General features: G+C 51.8%; 1 protein-coding gene across 1 annotated transcript in view; it reads left to right on the forward strand.

The window, feature by feature from the left end:
- The window catches only part of ZNF710 (zinc finger protein 710), a 62,398-nt gene that overhangs the window by 37,154 nt on the left and 11,298 nt on the right, over positions 1-13,946 (forward strand). The window lies entirely within an intron of this gene.

Here is a 13,946-nt window from a genome sequence, read left to right on the forward strand (position 1 = left end):
CCAAGGAACCCAGCAGGATGGAGGCAAGGCCTGATCCTGTGACCCTGGGAATGCCAGAGGCAAAGGGCTGCTTGGCAAAGAATAGTGACCTTCCAGAAGAAGGGCAGTGGTCACACAGCCCAGTGAGGAGGCAGTGGACGCCCCTGATCATGCGGTGGTGACGGGAGGTTGGACAGTGCCTGGGCTGTGGTCTGCTGTGGTACTATAGGGCATCTGGACATGGGGTGGGGAGGGGGCGGGGTGGGGGCGGGGTTGAGGGAAGGCTGCCAGCTAAACAGGGAGCTGAGGCAGGGGAACGTAGCTGGCAGAGACTGAGGCCAGCTCTCTCCAGGTGGAGACTGCCCTGCTGACTGGAACTCATTTCCTCCCGGGGGAAGGAAGGCCTCTGTCAGTTCTACCACCCTGAAGATGCTACCTGTTCAGTTCCTGTGACCTGGGGAGCGTGGGCAAAGGGGGCTACCCTGCTTGCCAGAAAGAGGGCTGCTGTAGCCAAGGAGACATGAAGAAGGGGTTGGCCAGGATGTCACACACCTACTTCCTGGCCTGTGGTTCCTTCCATTTCTCCCACCCTGGCCCATAGGCATGCCTCACACCCCAGCCTGGGTTTGTTGATGTGTGGATGGAATTTATCATTAGCAAAGTAGACACCGGGCATTGTATACTGACCAGAACCAGTGTGAATAGCAATGTGCCGTGAGGTGGGGCCCACTGTCCTTAGGTGTTAAGTTGTCCTGGAATGGGCCACTTCCTCCTTACCGAAACTAGAGCAGAGACAACAAAGACAAAGACAGAAAGAAGGTAAAGCAAAAAAAGGCATAGGCAAGCACCAGAGAGCAGATGTCACCCAGACGCTGCAGTGAAGAGGGTGTTAGTATGGGGACTGTTGAGTACCTACTGTGTGCAGGTTCTGAGAATATTCCCAGGTCTCAAAAAATAAAGGCAAAGCAGACTCTGTCCTCTCTAGTCTGAGTGAGTTGGTCACCTGTGGGGAAAGGGGTCCGTTTCCCTAGGGATACTCAGGCTTTGTGCCTCAAAGAATTGGTAGGGACAAATGTGGCCAGGGAGGACTCCTTCCCTCAGTGGAGTCCTTCTATGGGCTTTGCATCTGGGGACTTAGGGCTGCCACTGCTTTTTGGTGCCACTGGCTTCTTGAGACACCTGCTGGCAGATCTCACCTGCCAAGGCGGGTGTGGGTGGCCTTCAGGTTATTCCGGTTTGGGCAAAACCATTCTTGAATCCTTGCAGGGCAACATATGGCAACATCTGTGTGTGTGTGTGTTTGTGTTTGGGGGTTGGCACACCAGAGGACAATCTTGGGGAGTCCATTCTTTCCATTCCTGACATGTGGGGATCAAATTCCAGTCTGAGGCTGCAAGTGTTTTTTATCTGAGCCATCTCGCTGGCTCTCGCTGCCTCTTTAAGAACTGGCACCAAGGAGACAGCTCCTCCAGAACTGGTTGTGTGGCCATGGAGTTCCCAAAGTCAATAACTGCAAGCTCCTGATGCACCCCTGCTTCAGGAGAGCTAAGTGAGTCAGAGACTCTCGACTCCACTCTAAGCCAGGGCTCAGTACTCCACGGCAGGCTGGGGTTTTGTTGTATTTGTTTGAGACAGCGCTGCTAAATAGCCCAGGCTATCCTAGAATTCAGTACCTGTTTCCAACCTGCTTTGTAATTTGCTTTTACCGTCATGCCACCGTTTCTGTGGGGAGTTATATAAAGTGACGTGGTGCTTGCACACAGCCCACACACATCCTCCATATGATTTAAGGCATCTCTAGATGACTTATAATAATACCCAACACGATGTAAATGCCGCATGAGACGCAGGGATGCTGTGCTGTATAGGGGATAATGACAAGAAAGAAAGTTCACTTGCGTTCAGCACCGATGCACCCATCCAGGCCTAAGTACGTCACACACATCTGACAGCAGCGTGGTTTTTCTCACCTTAATTGTCTTTCTTCTCCTTCCTCCTCAGGGCTTCAAGTGCATCCTACTAGCAATGTACTCAGTACATAGCTGAGGAAGGCCTTAAGCTTCTTTTATTTTTATTTTAATTGCTATTGTTTGGCGTGGTAATGGAGGTTGCTTGTTTGCTTGTTTGTTTGTTTGTTTGTTTGAGACAGGGTTTTACTAGCCTCAGCCAGCCTATAACTCAATATGTAGAATATGTAGAGGAGATCCTCTCCCTCTAGAGTTCTGGGATCACAGAGGTATACCACAGCTTTTTGTTGTTGTTTTTTTGTTTTTGGTTTTTTGGTTTTTTGTTTTGTTTTGTTTTGTTTTATTGAGACAGGGTCTCAGTATCCTAGGCTGACCCCATATTAATGGCCATCCTGTACCAACCCCCTGAATGTCAACAGTACAGTGAGTCTCCGTGCCCACCACCCTCTATTAACCTTCAAGACAATTTTAAAGTAAAGTATCTTTTTCTTTACAATTTCATACACATATACATCTAATCATATTAATATTAACGCTCCCTGCCTCCCACTTTCACATCCTTTGGTTGGATTTTGTTGGTTTTGTTTGTGTTTTGTAACTGAGTTGAATTAGTGCTGCTGCTGGAATAGACTAAGCCTCTCGGCTTAACCTTGTGCGAGTGACCATTGCTGCCCTGACTCCATGAACGAAATGGCCCCTTGGGAGAGGAGGATAAAGCCAACTTTGTGTGTGTGTGTGTGTGTGTGTGTGTGTGTGTAGATCAGAGGAAAACTTGCAGAAGTCAGCTCTCTCCTTCGGCCATGTGGGTTTTAGGGATGGAACTCAGATCAGCAGACTTGCTGAGCAGCACCTTTATCTGCTGAGCCGTCTCACCAACCCTTGGAATCTTTTCAATCTGTTGTTCCTTGAACCCTTCCATGAAGGTGCTGTGATACACAGCCAACCGCACAAGGCTGTGCAGGTTCCTAACAGCCGCTCGCATCCCTGAAATTGGGATGACCCAGGAAACCAGGCTCTGAGAAGCAATGCTCGGAAACTGTTTGAACCTCCCCGTGCCGCTGTCAACCCAATTGTGATATTACTAATGCCAGCTGCAGACCAGTCAGGATTAAGTGAAATAGTGTAGTTAGAGTGCCCGCGCAGGCACTGTGTTCCTTAGGACAACCAGCCAGTCTGCTACCACCAGTGGACAAGAGTCATGCGTGTGCAGTCCATGCCGGGCCACTGCAGCCCCTGGAAGGGAGAATCCAATGGTGTCGGGCCTGGAGTTTATAAACTGTGGAGCATTGTGCCCAGGTGAATGGATACGTTCATGCCTTAATCTGTACATCTTTCTGTTGTGAGGTGGTGTCCATTGTGCACGTATGTCTGTCACGGGTTGTGTCGGGAGTCCTCCTCACTCTTCCACCTTATTTTTTGAGGCAGGGTCTCTCATTGAACCTACAGTTCCACTCATTTGGCTAGTTTAGGTAGCCAGCAAGTCCCAGCACTGGGGTTACAGGTACCCACTGCTGTGCCGGGCTCTTCATTCGAATTCTGGGGATCCAAACTCAGGGCCTCATGCTTGCACAGCAGGCACTGTACAGATTGAACTCCCTCCCCAGTAGACGCAGCCCCTTTCGTGTACTGGAAGCTGAGCTAACTCAGCCCTCAGGCTGCCCAAGGGCCCCTCAAATTCCACAGCAAGGAAAGCCAGGAGGAAGCCCTCCCACCTCTATGAAAGACCAGGCAGGCATTTACTTGATGTAAGATCATAGGCAGCAGGGCTGGAGAGACGGCTCAGTGGTTCAGAGCACTGGCTGCCCTTGCAGAGGTCCTGAGTTCAATTCCCAGCAGCCACATGGTGGCTCACAACCATCTGTAATGGGATCTGATGCCCTCTTCTGGTGTGTCTGAAGACAGCTACAGTGTATTAATCACACACACACACACACACACACACACACACACACACACACACACATATATATATATAAAATACAAAAAAAAAATAATAAGATGGTAGATAGCAAAATGTGATTTGTCATTTAGGTTATACCCATACCTGGAAATGTCAGCATCTAGACACACACAATAAGACCCATCCCCCAATTCCTAAGTGCCATATCTTTCGTCTCTGGGCATCCCACATCTATCTGTCAGCCTGCCTTCCTCCAGGAACCTATCCCAAGGCCATCTCCTGGTCCTTGCCTACTTCTCACTTCTGTCCTTTACAAGTTCCCCACTTACCTCTCTGCAGCCTGTGGCAACCAGGCTCTCTCAGCCCCTTCCTCTGTAGGCCCATCAGCCCGCAGCACACATGCCCTAATTACATGACTCCAGCCTCCCCCTGCTCCTCCGTCACATTTACTGTACGTGTCCCTCCGCAGTCTGTGAAGCTGAGGGCAGAATACATGGACTTGTGACCTCCACTTGGTGCTTAGGGCTTCCTCTCGTCTCCCTGTTTGGAAGTGCACCAGGCCCACTGTGTGGCCAGTGTGTGTGTGTGTGTGTGTGTGTGTGTGTGTCTGACTTTTCTGCTTGCGTGTACTCTAACTGTCCCTCCCCCTGCAGACCTAAATTACGCTTCTCCTGGCATAAATCCAGACCTGACTCGGGTGCGTGGGTGACTGCAAAATAAATGTTGACTCCAGTGCCGACTTGGCTTGGAGAGGCAGGGGACGTTCAAGGATTGAGGCCCCAGGATGAGTCAGGCAGGCTTAGTGAAGAGAGGAGGGGAGGGCTCCAGGCCAAGCCACACCCCTCGCCTGCCCTCCAACCTCAGCTTCTCTGACAGCTGCCATTCTCTACTCTTTCCTCTGCTCTCTCCACCCGGTGCCTCCAGCCTGTGCCAGCCCTCATGCCAGCTGCATCTATCTTAGTGACAGCTCCCTAATCATGCATCAGCAAGCCTCCCCACCCACCTTCCCATGGTGCACCCCACATCAGTCTCATTCATGCAGAGAGCTTTCAGTTCCACCTCCTGGACAGCCTAGAAAGTAGATATCATATCCCATGTTGTAGGACAGGTGATGAGGCCCACACAAGCCAGCATGACAGGAAGGGAGAACTTCAGTCCAATTCTGCAGCTCGGGTCTGTTGCCTCTAGAGCTGGTTCACATGGAAAACCATTCCCAATGCCGTAAGTGGGGAGGGGAGTTACCTGGTCTTGCTGTGATACCCCAGATTCATTTCTTGTCTGATATTTTGCACTTCAGTTTTGTGGCTCTTAATCTTGCCTCTAAAAAGCTGTGAGACCCCTGATACTGAAGATTCTTGTGACCTGCTAGCACCTGTGTGGCCCCTAGCACGGGTGGCATAGGCATCTGAAAATGCACTGGGCCAGCCCTGCACCTTCCCGACGCACCTCAACTGCAGGCTGCAGCATTTCTCTCGCTGCTTTCATTTAAAAGCAGAGACCTGAGGTTAGACCAGGCCGCCACTTACCCTGGGGGTCCTCAGCCAGGTCACTCAGCTCCTCTCTGCCTCCTTCCCTCCTGTGAGATGATCTCTTCCCAGCTCTCTTCTCTATTTTCTTTTCCTTTCCCATCCTGATATTTAGTTTTTGGAGACCAAGTTTCGTTATGGAGCCCTGGCTGGCCTGGAGTTTGTAGCCCAGGCTAGTTTTGAGCTAGCAGCAGTCCTCTTGCTCCAACTTCCCAAGTGCTGGAGTGACAGGGGTGCATCGTAATGCCACTTGTAAAAGGGGTTTTGTTACCAAGGTGCCAATCTCTACATCCGTGATCGCAGAAGGGAAACGTCTGGCCTCAGTACATGGTAGTTTCCTTCCCTGACACTGTCCTGGTTACAGACAAGAAATCACCTGCAGGAGCTTGCCCGAGGATGCACACCTCACCTCTCCTGTTCATCTGCAGAGGGAGGTCCTCCCCTGGACCCCTGTCACTTGTCAACTACACTGGCAGACTGAACAGGACCCATCTGGGCCTTGGGAGTCCAGGACTCAGACTGAAAGATCCCCGACACCTCCTTACTACGTAGTGTTTCTCAGCTACTGCCAAGGTCTCTCATAGCCTTTGGGCCCCTTCATCCTACTCCATGTCACCGGGGACTTGATACCATTTCTACCTATCTATCCTGCGTTGCTTTGAGACCCTGGGGCCACCGGCATAATCGGCTTGCTTTCTTTTCTGTGGTAAATCCGTCCCTGGACTTGTTTCTGATCCCTGCAGATTAACCACAGCAGTGGGGTGGCTGGAGGAGGCTGGGCTGCTGCTGTGTGTGCAGGGAGAAGTGGAGTCTATGAGGAAGAGCATCCGTAACAGGCTCAAACCTGTGTGCCGGCACTCAGACAGCAGTCTCTGCCCTCAGTGTGTCTGTCTGTAAAATAAAAACACAAAAATGCCCATCTTCTTGCCTGGCCCCTACTAGGAGCTCAGTCTGTGGGAGCTGGAAGGACTCTGGGAAGAAGGCCCTCAATCCTGCCTTCCGCCCATGAAAAGAACCCAAGGCATCCTGCATGCCAGGCAAGTGTTCCATTACTAGGCACATCCCTAAAAAAAGTGAATCTTGAAGAATTGGTGATTTCTGCCACCTGTTTGTAGGAAAGAGTGCTGAGACCATTGAGGATCCAATTCTTAAGGCAAGGTGGACCTGGGACAGGGGCCTCGGGGCTGTTATATGGTCGGGCTGGGGTTTCCCTAAAAACAGTGAATTCCTACCTTGGGCAGCATCGTGGGGAATTCTGGGCCTTGCTCTATCTTGAGGGTACTACTCTATCTTGAAGCTATTCTAGGGGGCTTCTCCCAGCAAGTCCTCCCGCACCCCCGTCCCCACTGTGTGTTTTCTTCTTTCCCCTGCTGAAATCAGAGAATTCTGAAGGCAGGCACAAGGTCCCTTCTAGGAGGCTCCCTTCTTCCTTGCAATCCTGGGGCTTTGACCCTTGGCTCAAGGGAAAGGTGACTGGGACCAAACTGGAAGAGCCAAATGGACTAGAGTTTTTTCTTTTTCTTTTTTTTTTCTTTTTGAGCAAGAGATAAATAGATGTCACTCTGAGATGACAAGAGAACATTGCGGGAGATAAAAGGAGAGCAAATGGGAGCAGGAGGCCAGAAGCAACGGAGATGGGGAGATCTGGACTCTCCACTGCAATGGCGGGAGAGATGAAAGAGGAGAAAGAGAGACCGAGTGGCAGAGCAGAGCGGAGGATGGGGTTGCCATGGAAACAGAAGAGGGGAGGAATGGAGGGAGAGGAAGACAGGATGGAGAAGGCAAAGGACTCTGCAGAGGAGGGGCCAGACAGGAGGCTAGATGAAGAGGAAGGGAAGCCAGGAGAGGTCCCTTGGTCCCGACAAGGGCTGGCAAAGGAGGGGAAATGTGACCCTCAAATCTGTGCTGTCCAGACCTGAGTGGAGAGACCCTGGGGAGCCTGCTTCACCCTGCCCACAGGGGCTGCCTTAGATTCTGAATCTGTAGGTTGGAAATGCTGCTCCCCTACTCCTAGAGAACTGCTCACATGCACTCATCCAAGGGCCCGACAGAGTTCAAAGCCAGCGAGAGCCATCTGTGATTCTTCTTTTCTTAACCCCTTGCACTTGTGAGCCAAAGTTTTGTTTTCCCTGTTACATTAAGCTGGGGGTCTTGGGACCTAGCATAGACAGCATCCTTGTCAGAGAGACCATTTGTGTGATTTTTGCTTCTAGTATAAGAGGAAACACAAGAAGCCTTGCAGATACAGGAGGCCTGCTGTCCCATCCCCTGGGAAGAGGAACTGGTCCTGCCACTCGGGGCCAGGGAGGCCCAGCTGGGGTTGTCTCTGTGGCAGATTTCCAAGGTGGGCCCCGCAGTAACCTCCTCTTCCTTCTCGGGTCTCTGTTCTCACAAAGTGCTGCTGGGGTGCTGGGGTGAGCAAATGGGCCAGGGGTCCAGCCCTGAGAAGTGTCATTCAACTGGGACCTCAGATACTAGGCCAGTAGCTGATAGATCAATAACCAGTCCTTAACAATTATGATAAAGTCCAAGAAAGAAAAGGACTTTGGGGTTGTTTATTGGTTTGTTGTTGGAGACATAGTTGTGATGCCCTCCTGTGACCCTGGAGTCCCTACAGAGCCCGGTTTGCAGGTGTGCAGCACCGCACCTGGCAAGGGAAAGCCTTAGAAAAAGCTTGAACTTGCTGAGAACTTAGAGGGTGGGGCCTCGGCAGGTGACACAAGGGGGGACTTCCTGCAGATGTGACGCCTGAACTAAAAGTAGAAGGTTGAAGAACGAGAAAGAGCGTTCATCCCTGTGCAAGCAAAAGGGCTCTGACAGAAGGGAAGCGGGCACAGTGAATCCTGGAGGCTCCTTTGATTGCAAACACAGTGGGAAGTCACTGTGGGCTGGGATCAGGGTAAAACACCCCCCCCCCCCAGTTTAGCATTGGAGGGCAAGGGACAGCTGTCTTGGCAGAACTCTTAAGTTCAAAACACTTCCTACAGGAAGGTTGAATGGTGGAGACTCTTCCTCCCTATACTGCCCTTACAGCCTTCATGCCGGACAGCCCCGCCCTGCCCACAGTCTCAGGGCTGGAGTGTTAAGTGAGCAAGGGCGGAAGATCGGTCCTAGTAGAGTGGCACAGGGACCTTAGGGCTTTGCTCTTCACCTCTGTGAGATGATAGCATTGGCTGGAGGGACCCAAAATTCCACCCTGCAGTGAAGACCCTAAACCAGGCAAATGGTTCAAAGGAAGGCTCTCTACCTAAGGCTATGGGTGAGGTGCACGTCCAGCTTTTTCCGTAAAGAAATAGGTACATCGAGGATGTGTGTTGTCTGTTGCAAGAGAGCCTGTGGCTTCCAGGGTTTTGGTGACTTCAGAGCAGGGTCATGTACTACTGAGCATCAAGGGGCCCTTAGTATCATTCATTTATTCTTTTTTTCTAATGTGTATGCCTGGTACCTGGAGAGGCTAGAGGGCAGCATTGGATCCCCTGGAACTGAAGTTACAGACAGTTGTGAGCCATCTTGCAGGTGTTGGGAATCATGGTCCATTGGAAGAGCAGCTGCTGTTATCACTCACCGAGCCATCTCCAGCCCCTGTTCGTTCATTCTTGGTGCCTGGGTAACAAATCTTCCTGATGGAAGTTAGCACGGGCAAAGGCCCCAGTCAGCAACCATCAAGTGTGAGAGGGACTGAGGGCCTGAAGGAAAACTAAGGACAGCTTTGGGCAGCAGGCTGCGGTATCTAGGCCACAGGCCATGATGGGCCTATCTGCCTATCTACCCTTGGCTCCTCCCTTTGTGGCCTCAGTGGCCTTATTTAAGAGGAAGAGGGGGAGGTGGTGGTGCTCAGGGCCTGGTGGTGTAGAGCCAGGCCCAGCACTTGGGAGGGCTGAGTGAGTTGGGTTCGGTGATTGGTGAGGGAGGTCTGAACTGTGTGTGGTTTGTGCTCAGGCAGGATGATCCCGAGTCCACAAGTTCAAGACCCGACTCGGTAAAACATTGTCCAAACAGAGCAGGGTCTGATATATATATTTGTGTGCTCTGTGGCCTAGCTCCCGACTAACTTGTGGAGTTGGATCTCTGGAAAGGGGAAGCTGAGGAGCAGTGTGACTGCAGCTACATTTCCGCTGGGCCTCCATGCTGTGGGTGGCCCGTGGCTGACAGAAACGAGGCTGTGGCAAGGAACTGAAGGTTTGCACAAGCTTTGGGCTTTCAGTTCCTCTTCTCTGAGGATAGATATGAGTGCTTTTACCTTTGCGTCCTCTGTGCGAAAACAGGAGAAAGCCAAGAGGGAGATTTTGCTACCAGGAAGATCCATTCCCAGGAGTGACTTCAGCTGTGTGCCGGGAACATGCTTCCCTTCAGGACGACCTGTACTGCCTCACCCCGGGGGCCTACCTCTCCAGCCCCCAGGGCCTGTGTACCATCTCCTCCTGGTACCTCAGCTCATACCAAACCCTAAGACCTCCTCCCTCTTGTTCCCTGAGAGCCTGTCCCTCCCACAAGAGGCTGCACCTCCTGCCCTCCCAGATCTCAGGCTCCAGCTGTTGGTACACTGGCTGTACCTGGCAGGTGCTGGGTAAATGTGCCTCGGTTCCATTGGTTCCGCTGGAGAAGTGAAGACCAAAGCCTGAGTAGCCTTACGATTTATGGCCAAGAAGAAGGGGCCCAAGGGCAAACTGGGCCTCCCAGTGTCAGCCCTGGTTACCGCTCAGGTTGCACTGGGGACTAGGCCCTCAGGAAATGATCACTACATTAAGTTGGTTGTAGTTAGTGGGCACAAGAGGCCTGCAGAACACCCCTGACTTTGGTTGGTTTGGGGTTTTTTGTTTTGTTTTGTTTTGTTTTTTGTAACTCACTATGTGACCAGGCTGGCCTTGAACTCAGAGAGCTGGGATTAGGCATGAGAAACTACCACCTGGCCAAGCCTCTTCATCTTTAAGCAGGGGTTTGAAGGGAGGTCTCCACTGGAAGACAGGCACTGCTAGAGCGCTGCATAGTAAGGGAAGGCTCTGTAATGAGGGGACCCCTGTATAGCAGGCAGCTAGAATGGAGGCTGTAGGTTATCATAACCCTAAGATTCCAAGTAGGCCCTCGTGTCTGTTTTATAGATGGGGTCAATGAGACCCCAAGGTATCAGGTGACTTGCCCATGGTCCCTGAGCTTGTATCAGTCCTCATGGGAGCTGTGGAAAGGAGACAAAGCATTTTTAGAGTAACAGTGAGAAGCCTGGGGCCCTTTTTCGGGTGGAGAAGCCTGCTGCTGGGTCTCAAAGGGGAGACTTTGCTCCCTCCCTAGGATCAGGCCTGACCCTCTGGCCCAGAGGTGATGCCGAGCCCTGGGAAATAGGGCAGCCCTGGGCTTCTGTGTCTCTCTGGGTCCCCTCCCCCTCTGGGTCTTTGTTTCTTGTCCTCCACAGCTTCTTTCTCTTCTTCTCCCTCCCCCTCAATCTCAATCCTCTTCTACCCCCTCCTCCCTCCCTCCTCCTTCCTTCCTCCCTCCCTCCTCCCTCTCCTTTTCTTCTTTCCCTTAGCCCACTCCCTGCATTTCTGCACTCTCGCAGCTACTCTTTATCCATGCCTTTAACATTTACTTTCTCCACACCCTGGGGAGAGGAGAGCAGGATGAGAAGTGGGAGGAGCTCTGCAGAGGTACCACACTAATGGGTGTCCCTATCGGTAGCCACACAGTTTGGAAGAACACAGGGCCCTTCAGGCTCTTTTCATCATGAGCTTTGATTGGGTCCCCAGCACACATGATAAAGAAAGGCCTTGCCCTGAGAAGGCAGGTGCCACAGGGGGCCCCTGGGGGCCTGCAGCACCCTGTGCCACAAGTGACTCCGTTCCCTGTGGACTTTTCTACCTTGAGCAGTCTGGGCCAGGGTATCAAAACAGACGAGCTGTAACCTGCAAGAGGGAGCCAGGGGACCTGCGGACGATTAAACCAAAGGATTGGTCCAAGAGGATGAAAAGGACACTGGACTAAAGGCCACCTCCCCTCTAACAGGCAGAGTGGCAAGTCACTTAGAAAATGTCCTTCTCTCCTGTCTGTCAACAGAGCCCCTTGTGCACACACAAAACACACACTTGCAGACACAATGCATACACATGCATGCACAGCCCATCCCAAGAGACCAGACCACATAAACATAGAACCCAGCCCTGCCACCAGCTTGCAGCTCCTGTTGGGCTCAAGCCGCCCTGGGCAGCTCCTGCACTCGGCTATGGTGTGGCCTCCAGACTTGGCAGCCTTGGAATTAGAGTCCCACTGGGTGCTAGTGATGCATGGTGGGACCCAGCTCTGCTCTGCTAATTAGGAACTCGAGTCACTGGGGCTTAGACAGCTTTTCCCTGGCTGTGGAGTCAGGTTGCTTTAGGGTTAAATGGGGCCTGGAGCCCTCAGTAAGTTTCCACCATGTCTGTGGCTCACTATGACAATTCTTAGTGTCCCACCCTTGTCCCTCAAAGAGTGCTGACTCTGAGGAGCCTCCTTTGACAGCCAGAACAAACTCCAGCCAAAACCACCTGTTCCTAGGGGGAAGATTAGGCCCAGGTGGCCTGGGATAGACTTGGTTTGCATCCTGTATGTGGACACGAAGGAGTGGCTCCTTGCTGGAAGGGACCCCAGTTTGACTGGTTAATTTCGGGACAGCTCTTGCAGTCGGGATGCAGACCCACGTTCGTGCCCTCCTCTTCAAGGAGGGTTGCCAGGGATCAGTGGTCACACTCTGCATGCAGGCCCTGTGCACCATTCTCTTGGGCTTGTGGGACAGCAGGGGTGTAGCAGCTGGGCTTCTGAGGAAAGCCGCACCGTCTCATCTTGTGCCTGTTTCAAGTCAGAAAACCTCTGTAGGAGTGGGACGAAGAAACAGAGCCACAGTGGAACACGGCCACTCAACCCAAATTCCTTTTTGTTATTGTTACTCTTTTTTTGTTTGTTTTGTCTGCTCAAAACTCAGTATGTAGCTGAGGATGACTTAGTCCACCTTCCAAGAGCTAGGACTACAGGCGTGCACTATCACACCCAGGTTCCAGTGCCAAGTTCCAAGCACAGTCCCTGCCATGATTGGCCAGTCCCTCCTCCCCTTTGGGTTCTGCCTTGTGGGAAGTCTAAAAAATTTGCTGAGTGTATTGTTTTCTCAAAGCCACTGTATATACTCAGGGGCTGCTGCCTGGCACTTCATCTGGGACAGGCGAGTGTGGCAGGCAGTGACATTCTCCAGCGTATTTAGGAAAGCCAGCTCTGGCTAGTGGGCACTGGACAAAGCTGTGAAGGACCCAGCAGGTCTCCTGTAGGCTCGATGAGGACACAGTCCCTGTCTTGTTCACCTTCTCTCTGCACTAGGCCTGGGACCCAGCTGGGGTTGAGTAACATTTTTTTTTCATGAGTTCTTAGTTCTTGACTAAGATCCTTGTCTTACTCTTGGGAATCCCATGCCTTCCTTGTGTGCTTCCGTTCCCAGTGTTCAGGTGGAGAAACTGAGGCACAGAAGTGACCTTTTTGTAACCAATTATAAGTGAGTGACATGGGAGATCCCAGTCAAGTGAAGCTGGGCATGTCGTCAAGGGTCACCAGAAGTGAGTTTAGCCACCTGGACAGTTCCAGATGGACCCTGAAGCTCCTGGCAGGGCTATGTGACCCCTTACACCAAAGCCCTGCTCTGAGCTTAATAGTTTAATCTTTCGTGTCTGTTGCAAGGAGGCCGGATTCCTGTCTGGGGTATTTTTAGCCAGCCTCAGGAAGAGGAAGCTCCACTGAGTGTGGGGGAGGGTAGCGCCAGGCCTGGACCGATTTCCTGAGGAAGGGCTGTCCACTGGCCATGCACCGGACGCTGGCCCTAGGAGCCACCCCACAAGTGTCCTTCCTCTTTCTGGAGTGTGTCGGGAACTGAGCCAGGGCGGGGTGTGGGGACATGAGTATCTGAAGCCCAGGAGGAGGCGCCCACAGCACAGCCATGCTGTTGTGTGCTGCAGTCCTGAGGAAGCTGGCACGGGCAGAAGCAGAGACGACGGGGAAACCGGTGGCAGAGCACCAGGCAATGCTGGGAAAGGGGCACCTTGTTCAAAGGTGCGGCTCGAAGTGCTTGTGAAAGTCAGGGGAAAGAGGATGTCTTTGGCTTCACAACTGGATGGGGGTACAGGGGGATTGATTACACGAACCTGTTAGATCGGGGAACATGACCACGCACCTGGGATCCAGTTATTGACATTCATGTCAGCTAAAGCTATCCTCTTATCAGTATATTTGTATAGATACATATATGGCATTAGTTAATTAGGAAAAACAGTGGCTCGAATGATGGACAGTTTGCATCAGGACTGACCGGTGGTCATCCGTGTTTGAAACCAGTCTCAGAGCCTAATCTATTTTTTTACGTTTTATTGTTTTTACTTTGTATATGTATTTTTGTAAATCCTCATTCATGCAGCCACACTATCACTAGCGGTAACCATTGTTTAACACCTCACAGCACCTTCCCAGGGTCTGTGCAAAATTAATTACTCCGGCAGCACACCGGTGGGACTCAGCGTGTTTTAGAAATGTGGCACGTTATATTTTGAGTAGGTGGGTTTCTTTTTTTAATCA

This window comes from Micromys minutus (assembly GCF_963924665.1).
Source record: "Micromys minutus genome assembly, chromosome: 3".
NCBI classification, from domain to species: domain Eukaryota; kingdom Metazoa; phylum Chordata; class Mammalia; order Rodentia; family Muridae; genus Micromys; species Micromys minutus.